The sequence below is a fragment of the Lissotriton helveticus genome, chromosome 8 (genome assembly GCF_964261635.1).
Source record: "Lissotriton helveticus chromosome 8, aLisHel1.1, whole genome shotgun sequence".
Classification (NCBI taxonomy): Eukaryota; Metazoa; Chordata; class Amphibia; order Caudata; family Salamandridae; genus Lissotriton; species Lissotriton helveticus.
Genome location: NC_136069.1, coordinates 1028617732 through 1028632438, shown reverse-complemented (window position 1 = coordinate 1028632438; position 14707 = coordinate 1028617732).

Here is a 14707-nt window from a genome sequence, read left to right as displayed (position 1 = left end):
ACTCTATTGCCCAATTCTCGCTGTGAAGAAGTAAGAGAGGAAGCAGATCATGATTACCTGGAGGTGACAGAGTTATGCATAAAACCTAGGCGAGATATAGAGGATAGTCCTCTGGACAAATCAGATTGTGAGATATATGTTGATGGGTCATGTTTGAGGAATGAAAGAATTGAATTATTTACTGCCTATGCTGTTTGCACCTTAGAAGGAGTTCTGAAGCGTCCTGTCTAAAAGGAGTAAACTCCGCCCAAATAGCTGAGCTGATAGCTCTGACCAGAGCATGCGAAGTCGCCAAAAGCCTAAAAGTAACTATATTCACAGACAGACTCGGATTTGTAGACGAGTTTGGCCAGCTATGGATTCAAAAGGGATTACTGACTTCCTCAGGTTCCCCTATTCGAAATGGTAAAATTGTGAAAGAGCTATTGGATGCTATACAATTGATACCAAAAGAATTGCAGTAGTCACATGTGCCGCACATTAATCATGGGATGATTATGTGTCAAAAGACAACAGATCTGCAGACCAAATTGCACATGATTGTGCACAAAACACAATGGCTTTCAAAAGATCAATTCAAAGAGGAAATACCGAATCCCATCCTATGTTTATAACTACCACAACATTTGAAACTCGGGATGAGGTGAGGCAGATGCAGGAAGAGGCAAGAGATGAGGAAAAGGAATTTTGGAAATGTACAGGCTGTAGAAAAAGAGAAGACGAAGAACTGTGGGTTTATCAGGATGAGAGACCAGTTTTACCAGACTCTTTGCTTTCTCACATGGCCAGGGTTTACCATGGACATACACATATTGGAAGAGATGCAATGATCAGACTCTTTAAGCAGACATGGTATAATCCACAGTTCAGGGTCATTAAAGAGAGTCTTTGCCAAAGGTGTAATATATGTCAGCAGCGAAATCCAGGAAGGAAGACAGTTGTAAGTTGGGGATGAATTGGGAGAGCAGGAGGTCCATTTACCAGCTTGATTTTACCGAGCTTTCCCCTGCAATGGGCTAAAATAGGTTTTTGTCATTGTTTGCTTATTGTCTCGCTGGGTAGAAGCCTACCCCATGAGAAGAAATTACAGCTTTACAGTATCTAAACTGCTTTTGAGTGAACCGATCCCTAGATTTGGAATTCATTTTAATAATGAGATAATTCGGCTGATTTGTGCAGCATTTAATATTAAACAGAAGCTGCATTGTGCCTACTGACCTGAAGCATCTGGAGTAGTCGAGCAAATTAATGGTACTAAAAAATCCAGGTTAGGGAAAGTGTGCGCATCCATATCAAAGAATTACCCCGTTTACTGATGAGTTTGATAATCATTCCTGACAAAAAGACTGGATTGAGTCCCCATGAAATCCTCATGGGAAGAGCAATGAGACAGACATATGTACCAGCGAACAAACTGATAAATGTATCTGATGATCTGGTGCTTGACTATTGCAGAGGATTAGCTGAACTGGTACGCTATGTGTCTCACCAGATTGGAAAAGACGTCACAGCAATACAACAAAATCAAGCTCATGATCTGAGTCCTGGTGAGTTGGTCTGAGTCAAGAAACACGTAAGAAAATCGTGTTTAGACCCCAAGTGGCACAGACCTTATCAAATCACCCTGGGGACCACAACGGCAGTGAAGTGTGCTGGCTTACCAAGCTGGATTCATGCAAGTTACACCAAATAAACCCTAGATCCACTTGAAAAACCGAAAGAGCCACAAGTGGCAAAGGTCAGTGACTGAAGTGTGTGAAGCTGATGAATCTAGAGCAACAGATTCTGACAAACCAACAGATGGGGAAAAGCCAAGCACAAGTCGAGCAGAGTGGACAAGAGATTCTAGGGTTCCAAAGACTGTTGTTGACCAGAAAGAAGTGAGTTCACTGATGTTCCAAAAGAAAGTGAACTTCCAGCCGAATCGGAAACAGGTGAAACTGTGTTCGAATCAGATGGAAGTGAGTTCACAGTTGAAAGAGAAGTTATTGCAGAAAAAGAAGAACCGGAAGAAAGTGAAAATCAAGAAGAAAGTCAGCCAGAAGAAAAGGCAAACAAAAGGACCTGTGAACCAGATGTAAAAGGTGAAAATGAGGTCAAAGCAAAGAAACCAAGGAAGGGTGATAATTGACCAGGTGGAGTGAAAAGACTAAAATACACTCTTGTGAAGAGAAGGTTAAAGAAAAGACCCAAAAAAGTAATGAGGTCTCAAGTCAAACAGATCAAGAAAAGTTAGGCACAGAATCAGGGAGGAATACATGAAGAGTAAGATTTCCAAGTAGAAAATACAGAGCACCTGAGTGGACATATGTGATACTGGAAGAAATTGAAAGCTCAGATCCAAGTGAAGAAAAATAAAATACTGACACTGAGCAAGTTGATGAAAGCAAATTAAGACCTCCTTAAAAGAACTGTTACAAATTAGGGTGTAACCTTGGTGTTCAAAAGAAAAATGAAATAAAAATTCAAAGCAAACTGAAGAAAAAGAATAAAGAAAAGGGGGTAAAGAAGAAAGCCTTGAAGTGTAGGATTACACTACTATATTTTTTCTTTTTTTTAACACATTTTTAGAAATTCAGATGTATAGAAAGATTTTTATTTTATTTTAGAAAAGAAAATGGCAGAAGCAGAAGTAACTGAACTTCCAAAACCTAGTCTAAAACATAGGTGTATTAAAGCTTGTTTATGTAGTGTCTTGTTATTAACATTTATGTTGGCATTATTAACTGTCCTTATACCTATTCTTATTGGTAACTGACAAAAGAAACAATACTGATGATGTAACAAGTGAAAGAATGAATGATGTCACTAATGAAACCCCAATTACTAAAATAGGACCCTTTGATGGAAGCACTCTCCATCATGATAAATCAATTAGTGATTTCTCGCTAAACGTCTTTACCAAGTTGCTCTATGAGTATGTTGAAACTATGAATGTGGGTGATTGTTATGTGTGCATGCAATTACCTTCGTCTGTTCCTGAAGGGGTGACCTATCACCACCTTCCATTAACATATGGTGTATCTTGTAGTATATTTACCAGCCTATTCTATGTAACAGGGAAACTGGAGTACCACTTCTCCAATATAGACTTAGTATTTTCTGAAATTCCAGTTATTAAAGAATTAAACAAGGTGTTAAGTGGTTAGAATGCACGGTATATGGGATAATTTTTCCATATTACTAAAACGTTAGACATAGAATATGCTTACAAGAATAATTTAACCTGTAGTTTAATGGTTGAAGAGAAACTTTTCGTAGAGATGGTAGAAAATAGAAGAGAACATTTCCAAAAGAAAGCTGCCGAACAAAAGTCCTGAATACCACCATGGGACTTCAGAGAAGGAAATTATGAATAGGGTGAAAAGTATGCTGCAATGTCTCTGGATTGGTCATAAGGGAAGATTTGTCTGCTTAGAACTAAGACTAACTATAATAACTACTTTATTGGTTCTAGTGAATGTGACCATAATTTGCAAATCACTTGTGGTTGGGAATTGAAAGGTGGAACTGATCCTGTCTTTCCAGGAATTTATTATGTGTGTGGCAAGAAAGCTTATTAAAGATTGCCTGCCCATTGGTATGGAAGTTGTTATTTTGCTATCATTTTCCCTAAGGTATTCCATATGGACCGAAGCAGTCATATACTGAACGAAATAAAGCAAGGACTAACACGTAACAAAAGAGCAAGTTTCTCAGAAATAGTAGGTTATGTTTTTGGTGCACCGATACCCTCAGTTGGAGTTGTCCTGAATTCACAAAAAATTCATAAACTTTCCACAGTGTTTGATCGATTATCTAGAGATACAGCTGGTGGGTTTTTGATGATTGACACGGAAACGGTTGCAATCAGATCGATGGTTTTGCAAAATCGACTTGCCCTTGAAATCTTATTGGCAAAAGAGGGTGGAGTCTGTGGAAAGTTGAAAGTTCAACATTGCTGCACTTATATCCTGGATAAAAGTAAAGGAATTGAGAGATATATAAAGAATATTACGAAATTACAAGAAGATTTGACCCAACTGGTAGTTGACGGTGTTTGTGAGAGACTTGATAAGAGTTTCTCCTCAGTAGGTAATTGGTTTTCTACCTTTGGAAGTAGTCTATTAGGAAAAATAATAATGCCAATAGTTTCAATAGTAATCATAGCTCTAGTAATAATAACAACAAATGTTGTAAGTGAAAGGGAGAAAAAAAGGAAATAATAGAATTAACGAGTAAAAGAAGAGCAAGAAAGAGAACAAGAGAAGAGATAGAATTAGAAGAGATGAAAGGAGAATACTATGACTTAATGAGAGATTTAGATGAGGGTGCCATAAAAAGAGAAAAGAGTACGGAGTTTTAAAATTGAATAAAGATGGCACTTGGTATGGTAGGTATTTTATGATGGCTCTTAAAAGCCATCAGAGGGGGGAATTGATGGAGCAGGGTTTTGCAAAAAATTAAACCTGCTCGAATCAAGTACCCTCATAATACATACTAATATTAAGCAGACGTAGAAAAATAAATAAACACCAAAATAACACAAGGGAACTGCTTTGCGCATGCCTGAATTAACACGTAATTACATAGTAATGTAATAACTTTGTGATTTAAAAGGAATTGCAGTAAATTCAGCCAGCAGCTCAGCAGCATTTCAAACTGCTCTGTAGTCAGTCCGGCCCTGAACATCGGCTTTGTACTGGAAAGGCATACTTCCGTACAAAATACTGTGCTTAGACCAGGGCTAGTGGAATTATACCATTGTGCGTCTGCAGCGTTTTTCCGCACAATAATAGATTTGCCACATTTTTCACATAATCTATCCCCCTGCTGCATAATCTAACTTTTGAACCATTTGAGATTGAAACAACAATTTTTTTTTAAATCTGCAGATTATGCAGCAGGGGATAGATTATGTGAAAAATGTATACTGCAGTGGGGGCTGATTTCGTTCATGGAGACCTGCGTGTGCTTTGAAATAATGAAAGTTAAACGGATTTCGTTTAGTACAAGCAGGTCCCCATCAACGAAATCAGCCCCCAGCTCAGCAGCATTCCAAACTCCTCAGTAGCCAGTCCGGACCTGCCGATGTTGGGCATCACGCACACACACACCATTGTTCTATGGTGCCAGGTTATGTGTGTTTAATTGTAAGGCAGACTTAAAGAGCACCGGCCGAGGGAGAAAGAGAAACCACACCATATTTTAGTAGATATGGTGCTTTTCTGCTCTCTCCCTTTCAAGGAACACAACACAGCAAGTTTGGTTCTTGGTAATTCTACTCCCTAGTCTCAAAAAAGGATGTGACATTTTATTTTGTCAATAATTGATCAATACATGTTTACCAATTAGCTTTTTTTTAAAAAACATATTCCAACAAGCCTACCAGGGAATTAAAGTGTTCAAGCATTTTCTAAAAAATTTAATGTTAATGTCCCACACCCATTTCTTCCTGCATGACAGCTGGAAGAATTATACATTATACATATGTTGCCCGGTTCTGTTGCTTACTGTGCAAGGCTCTTAATTACTTGTACCCATGTTTCTTACACGTTTTATTAATGGTATGAAGCAAGTTTACCACCTTCGATAGACTGGCTTGGAATTCCATTGCTTCTTTCTGATTGTCATTGTAAATTCACTTTATTCAATGGAATACTTCATTTCTTTAAATTATTTGTGTTTTAAAGTAGGTAAGAAAATTACCGATCAGAAATATAATCTTGTCTTTAAAATATGTCATGTCTGATCGAGTAAAAGCCAGATTATGAAAAAATGTTTGGTCAACAACCTGCAAATGAAGTTCAAGGGGTAAAATAATAATTATTAGTGAATATCTCATTCAGTAAACAGCTACAAGAAACAATTGCACAGGCATTACTAACATGCTTTTTGAGGTCAAGTCAAGTCATTTCTTTAAATTATTTGTGTTTTTAAGTAGGTAAGAAAATTACATATCAGAAATATAATATTGTCTTTAAAATATGTCATGTCTGATCGAAAAAAGGCTTGATTATGAAAACATGTTTGATCAAAATCCCTCAAATGAAGTTCAAGGGGTAAACTGATAATTATCAGTGAATATCTCATTCAGTAAACCCCTACAAGAGACAATTGCACAGGCATTACTAACATGATTTTGGAGGCCAGGTCTGATTAATAAGGTCTCACTAAGGTTGATATCATCAGTTGAGCTTGCACCTAATGTCAACCTTTCTTATCTTTTCCAACAGTTTCTATGTCCGCATCTTTGAGCCTAATCTTTTTCCACATCTAACCTTTCCTTAGAGTTCCTATGACTGCAATTCACTATAATCCATGTTTCCTATCATATGTAATGAAAAATAGCCAATCCAGATGAACTTTCTGATTCCCTCGTATTCCAGGCCTGCACTCATGCTGAGGCAAGCCTTCTCATGAGGTTTATATTTCATGGAAGGTATACTCAAACTTCACATATAGATTTAATCAAACTTTCACAATGTCTCAAAACAATGCCTTTAAACTGACAAAGTCTTAGGTATTAGAGAACCTCCACATTCACAATTCATCTAAATAAGTGCCAAACTCCCTGTTATAATTGTTGTGTGTCTTTCCTTGCTCTGGCTGTGTCTTCCCTGTTGCTCAGCTAGTATGAGTGTTAGAATGCCTGATGACCTCATGGAATGTTTGAGTGCCTGGCTTGAGTGTAGGGTGTGAGTCAATGGCAGGCAGGCTGAGCGGCAGGGAGGCTGCTCCTGCTGGAGCTAATTTCCATCTACCTATCTTCTTCTAATAAACGTAACCTGGAACTAAGCTTTTATAAATCCAACCTATTTTATACACCTGGCTCCAAGGACTTTCAATTTCCACACTCCCTTGTTGCCTTTACTTGTATTGTCTTGTGAACCACAGCAAATTCCTCAAATTTATCAGGGAAGGAGTCAACTCATAATACATGCCAAAGGTGAGGTTTAATGTAAAATCCTCCAAATTCTTGAGGAAGTTCTGAATCTGGAGGAGTATCAACAGGCAGGATTTCCTGCACCATCATGGAGGACATACCATTGAGCAGTCTCTCCTCCAAATATACCACTTTTTCCAAAAATCAAAAGATTTTCATTACCACCAAACTCTAAATCATTTGGTGTGTTTCAAGCACTACAAGGGTGTTCTTGTATGCACACTAGCACTAAAACTTCAGAGAGATCTCTGCGTATTTCAATACACAGAGCCCTCCAGGATGGTTTCCACGTTTGAGAACTGTAATCAGTCCAAGAAACCTCTGGTGGTTTTCTGGACTTGGCCCGAAAGCTGTAAAAAGTTGTGGGCCATCTCTCTGCAGATCACTTCAAGCTTTCTATATAAATCCTATGGAAATAACATCTTGCTCCCTTGGAAACATTACTCTCTATTTTTATTGTCATGAGTATTTTCATGTTGGTTTTAAGGTAGCTGGAACTCTTCAATTACCCTTTTAAATAGTTGTATGTATTTATTTGTGACATCAGACACTTTTCTGCAATCACATGAACATCACAATAACCACCAATTTGCATTAAACCAATAACTAGCACCGTTTTGTGGCATGTGGAATTATCATATTCTAAAATACATTTTTGAAGCATGACTACATAAATTCAGCCCAGTGTTTGTTGTGTGTAAACTAAACAGATGGCAGCACGTAACAATTGTTTTGGCTCAAGTAAATTTGCAAACATGAAACCATTCTTGCGACACTTCTTCGTTGCAAGCCTTGAAAAAAAGGCCACGTTTTACCCTGAATTTTGCATAGCAAATTAACAAAGAAACCCTCATCTCTGAGACGTGGCTTTGTGGTCTGCGTGTAGACACCACCATGATGTCCACATGCTGGTGTTGAAACAAAATTGCTGCTCTGCAATGTCTAAATACAACGGAAGTTTCAAATTATCTTCTCTTGTTATCTTAAACAGATCTGCAACCAGGCGGACATCAGTCACATAAAATGTGCTTAGCAAAGTTGAAGAAAATGTATGTGCCCTTGAGTGATATCTGTAGTATGCTGGACAATAGAAGTTTAATGTAAGATGTGAACCAATGTGCAATAGCAATCTATTGGGGGCTGGTGGGGGTTAATCATAGGAAGTCTGTCGAAGTGTAAACATTCATTCTAATCCTTTTTTTTTGCTTTTTAAAACATCTTGAATACCATGATGATCATGGGCATCATGTGTCAAAAGTAGAACAAACTATGCAGCATGTTTGGATGAATTAGGTACATTTGAAAATACTGTTTAGGCAACATATCTTTACAAACTTATCTACATTAGTATTTAGATATTATCACAATTTGTAATAGCTGCATATAGATGCAAACAAGTTTCCAATTCTTTTGAGACAACAGTGCATAACAGGTTTATAATAGCATCATCATGCATTGAAATTACCCTCTTACCCAACACCGAGGATAAATTGTAGGGAATTGTATTCCCAGCATCCATTTCAACAACAAGACAGCTTCAGATTTCCCAGAATCCATCTAAACAGGAATTGACATCACGGCATTTACAAACACCAATCTCCACAGGAAACTACATGAATGCATTTCCCCACAACCTACAGCTTTCGAAGGCCTGGCACCCAAGACATCCCTGGCCTGGTAGTCCCAAGCAAACGGTGGCAGACACAAGGGTATCACCTGTTTGTATCTGTTTGCGGCCGAATGACCTATGGCCAGAACCTCTGATGCCAAGTTATGCCACCCACTATCACTTGTCTTTCAAATGCCACTGCACACACCATTCCAGTTCTCACAGCAAGACCTCCCACATATACTCACCACATTGATACATCTAACACCAACAACTTCATCCACATACCACTCACTCGCGTCACACTAATCCAACACATGCTCACCACCAGTCTCTCATTAGTAAGCCCCCAACATCGCTACCATTATTACACACCACAACCTACATGCTCCTTTCATCATGGAAAACTGCTTCACATCCTCCTCCACACACATTATTGATATCCTTCTCTCCTCTTATTACAACATTTAATTAATATGTTCCAGACGCAAAACTGGAGGAGAACACTCATGGCCCCATTTATGAGGCCCTACTGGCACTTTTCCGCCCCCGGAACGTCACTTTTTTTACGTTCCGTGGCGCAATGTGCCACCGCATATTTCTAAGGCAATATAAAGCCACTTTACGTGGCTTTTCATTGCCTTATAAATATGTGCCCCTTTCAGGCAGAAAACTGCTTGAAAGGGGAGTTCCTTTGTGTTGCTGTGGGTGTTCCCATGTAACACCCATGGAACTGACACATTCCCAGATGTACGAGGCATCATAAACCTGGTAATGCCTCAGAACCTAACGGCACCCCAGGGCTGGCGTTAGGGAGGGGCAACAAAGAGAAATTAAAAATGTCTCCTTGTGCTTCATTTTTCGATATGTGCTGCACTCTGCAGCGCACATAGAAAAAGCACCTCAATGGATTGATTTTGTGTAGGAAGGGTCCCTTCCTGCAAAAAATCAATCATGCCTGCATTGGTGCACGGCAGCCCATTGTGTGCCGGCGCAGGGGAAAGGGACAGGAATGCGCCGTATCATATAGATTCAGCACATTCTGCCCTTTCCTTTTACCATAGGGCAGCGCAGCGGGGAGGCCTGCGGTGCTGCCCCAAGGCAAAAGCCCATAAATAAGGCCCTCAGTTCTACACAAGACAATGTGGCCCTGCACCATCTTAAACATGACTACATCTGTCTTTCGAGATCCACTTCTGCCACTTTCATCTGTCAGCCTGCAAAACAGCCTCCATTTCTTTTATATAAACATCACCTGCAACCCCGAAGGACTTCATAGAAAAAATGTCAGGCCTCATCATCTCTGCCTTCGTACAACATTTTCACCCCACCATACTTGTAGACTTCAAACTGCTCGGCATTTCTAGCACCTAAACCAAAAGGAAGCATTTAACTCTTTACTTAACACCCTGGAAAACACTCAAGAAAATAAATCACCACATCACAAATCCACCCCACCCGTAATGGAAAACACTGGACCCATCCTCTTTGCATTCACCAACACCCACTGCCAGCCCAAATACTCCAGGACTGGATTGATCATCCCTCCAACCTCTTCACCAGCACACATACCACTTCCCTATATGATAGGCAGAAGAAAAATTAGAACGTTACCTTCCGATCCCTCAAGGGCATCCATCTAGAGGAAATCCAAGAAGAACTAATCAACCTACACAAATGCTTCCGCCCGTCAAAAGAAGTCAACCCACTTATATGCTATGCTCCTCTTAAAACTCACGTCTTTAAGCCTAACCCGACAGCACCATGTTACACCCACGAGCTTACTGAAAATAATCACTCCTTACGAACAGAAGAAATGCAGAAGATTAAAATGGTATGGGGACTTTGTGCTTCTGGAAGTAATCTGCCCCAACGGTCGTTTGATCAGCACCACAGCTAAAGCCACCTACTACTAAACCACCATCAATGGAGAAATCAGCAGAAGCAAAGTCCTCTTTAATGCTGTGAAACTGTGTGCCAAACCCATCTCAGAACCCACTATTCCTCCACCAACCTACAGATGCAATGCTATCAACCACATCTTCATGTATAAAATCAGCAAAACCAGATCTAATATCGCCTGCTCAGCATCACTATTCACATGGTCAGCTGTACCCAGCGGTCACACCATAACTATTCATTCTTCAACACTATCTCCTACGCAGACCTCTCCAACGTTCTGAACTCATTTAAAGTGAACTCCTACAAGGATGACGTGTCCCCTCCTTCATCATCAAACCTCTTCAAAGAGAAATGCTCACATCCCTTCTGTCATTGTCAAGGACTCACTAACCCAAGACACAGTCCCAGGAAACTTCAAGACCAGACATCCATTCCCTGCTAAAAACACCTACAGTAGACCCAATCAACCTTGTCAATTTGTGTCCTGTAACCCACCACCTATTATTTGGAGAAATCATTGAGAAGGCATTTGTCATCCAGCTACAAGAACACATTTGCGTGAATAACTGACTTCAAGACTAACAATTGGTGTTTAGACTCAATGGTATATTGGAACAGAGTGTTTGGTATTGTATTTGTTTATGGTTATGTGTCTTTAAGCTCTTTCTCCTCCAAAGTTTCTATTTGTAATGTGTAGCTATGATTAGGTGAGGAGTTAAGCCAGTTCTGTGGCTACGTTGGGCACTTGTGCAGTGAGTTCCTTTATGTGAATAAAGACTTCCTTTTGGAGTCTGCATCTCGTCTGGATTTCTTTCAATTAAAAATGATTTACTTCACTTTTGCCGACAAAGATGGAGTCATTTTCCAAAAAGGTGACAATGCCTTCAACCTCAACAATAAAAATGACCCTCGCCTCCTGGTCTTGCTCCCTCTTCATAGCTTTCGAAAGTGTTGACTATCCAGCATTGATCCACACACGGAAAACTTGCACTGATACAGCCCTAAAAACCTACAATCGTTCGCAGCTTACCTCATCAACAGACAGCAACTCATTCAGAATGGAAATGCCAGATCCTGGATTCTACTTACCACCTTTGAAGTCCACCAGGGCTTCTTCCTGTTATCCATCATTTTCAACCTTTATATGAAACGCTGGCAACAATCCTAGCAGACAACAACCTCAAGATCCACCAGTATGATGACAACTCCCAAATCTATCTCAGAATCTCCTTAACATAGAGAGACTGAAAGCCTGCCTTGAACATATCCTATCCTAAATGTCAACAAACTGCCTGCTAAATCCTATGAATACTAAATTCCTCTTAGTTGCCAACAATGCCAAACATTCACAGATTCAGTTACGACTGCCTGACTTTGACTGAAAGGGCTTCGCACCACAACTGACAAAACAGGCTAATTCCTTCTGTGGTGCAGGGCCTGACAACATAGGAATAGAGAAAGTTAGTGACCTTGAAAAGTACCAAATTCGAGCAGCGACTTGGATTAAATTTAAAATTGTAGCTGAAGCCATGGATAGCAGGTGCTTCTCTCAGAGACTAACTCGGATGAAGAGGCATAAAAGGTTCATCAGGATATTTATTTAGTTTGTCTTTTCTGGAAATGCTGATTTACCGATGATTGGGCAAGTGTCCAAAAACAATCTTTGCTAGGCCAGACTGCCTTTCCCCTCAGGTAACCCCGCAATTCAGGTGCAGAGCCCAATAACGTTCCTTGCTGACGCGTGGGTCTAATCAACCCTTGTGAGTCAAATCCAGAGTTATAAATCTCCTATGTTACTTAGGGCTAGATGTAGGTAAATAGATTTTATTGATTCTAAAATATCAAATTTTTACCGATTCGGTATTTTAGAATCGGTAAATCCTATGCAGGTAATTAATCTGTAAAAAATACCGAATCGTTAAGATTCGGTATTTACCGAATCGGTACCGATTCGGTATTTGCCATTCATTCCTATGGGCCGGAGGCCCATAGGAATGAATGTCAATTATTGAATCGGTAATTACCGATTTGGTAAAATTGAGACAAATTCAAGGGTGGCAGGGTGTCACTTTGACACCCTGTTGCACCCCTGATTAGTGCTGGTGTGCACATGTGGCATACATACATGCCCTAAGGGCATGTAAGTCTGTCACAGGGCACAGGTGTAAATGCACATTTATGCACTTACATAGGAATTCCTTATTTATCACCAACTAATAGTTGGTGGTAAATAACGAATTGTTAAAGCCCAGAAGCACTGTTTACAGTGCTTCCTACATCTCATTTACCAATTCGGTAAATACCGAATCGGTAAATGATGATTCGGTAAATACCGAATCAGTAAATACAGATTCGTTATTTACCGAATCAGTAAAATAGCCTCCTACATAGGAAAAGGCTTTTACTGGTAGGTAACGGCCGATTTCATCCGTTACCGACCGGTAAAAGCCTACGTACATCTGGCCCTAAATGAGTTCTTGGGAGAGGGTATACATCTCCCCTTTTAGAGGGAGGCCATGTTTGCACCAGTATTAAAAAGGGGAATAGGTATGATGCAGCTCACAATGGCTCCTATAACGAATTGAATGCCCACTCAAAGCAACAAACTATATTTTTTCTGGCGAGATTACAGGAGTGGGGCTAGAGAATTTGAATTGATTTGCAAGTTGTACGGAGCATAGACATTGGAACAATAGACCAATGCCTGACATTACAACTGCTTGACCTAAATAAGCAATAATTGAGAAATCACATGTTCCTGGCGTTCATGGATCTTTGCCGGACCTTTGATTTGATTAAATGTTTGCTGCTATGCTCCTTTCTGGATCACATGGGATTAGAGGATTCCTTGGAGGAAGCATTAAACACTGTTTATACTGTGAATCTTGCAGGAGCATGCTGGTTTGAAAGGTGTGCATTTGAGTGTTCCTCCTCTTTATCCAATACACAACCTTTAACCAGACAGTCTTAGCATGTGCACAAAATTACAAAATAATAAGATATTACTCTCTCAAAATGTGCTGCAATATGCCGCATAACTATTCTTTTATTGCCGCATAATTTAGGCAACTCTGCCGCATAATTTTGCTCTTTACTGTCGCATAATTCCAGTGGCCCTGTCAGTCCTTCGGTGGGCAGTATGGAATCTTCCCTGCGTGGCAGAAATGCGGTCCAAGTAGACATCGACTTTTGGGGAACTGAATTGAAGTGGTGTTTTATATGATATTTTTTTCTGTATAATAATTACAACGGCGATAGTTAGCGAATAATTTTAAGGCTGCTAGCACCGTGACTGTACTTGTGACGGATTTAACTAGACATACAATAAAGATTGATTGATTGCTTTCGTGATACTATAAAGAATCTAAATGAAGCCTACTGTTTTCATAGTATGGACGGGTAGTGTCACACAAAGCAGAAGCAGGGGAAATATCCACGCCCAGTCAACAGCGTTATCAGTTGAGCTGATAGCACTCAGCTAAGCAGAAGGGTGCGGTGGCAGACATGTCAAAGGGGAAGTTCTGTGGAATGCACAAACATCCGTAAAAACAGTAAACATGGACAAAAGCGAGCCATTTTACTAACACACCAAACGCTCCTTAAAAATGATAAAAACCTCTTTCAGAACTATCCAATGTATGAAAAGCAATACATATTTTTGGGGCATTTTGTAAAGGTTATCTTTGGAAAACAAAGCAGGGCCTTTTTCAGGCTGTTACATTTATTTCTACACGATCTCATTATGGAGTAAGAGAAGCTCAGAATAGCTCGTGGGACAGAAAAACAATATTCTGCCACCATCATTACTACTAGCTAAATGCAGGGTCAACTATATCAGGAAACAAGACAGCTGATTTTGGGAGACCAGAATTTGAAACCTAAACACCTTAGCAATATATCCACATAGGAAAAACACAAAAAATCGTTGCAATTATCACAAATCTAGGGCTTGGTGAATACAAAACTGTTTAAAAAAATGATTAATCCACATGACAGTACATCCTTCAAATATCTTGAAGCTTTATACATTAGAAGAGACATTCTGTAGTAACTAATCAGCCCTGAAATCACACTTCTTTCAACATAAATGCTTCCATCATTATTGTCTGCCTTACAAATCCTATAACTAGCTGATTTTAGAGGCAATAGTTCATCTGAGCACATATGGTAAAAATAGACAAATGAAGAGAAATTGTGAAACTATGCCTTCAGCACATTGTCAGCAATGCCTATCATACTGGCATCCGAAAAGAGACTACTCGCCATGCTGC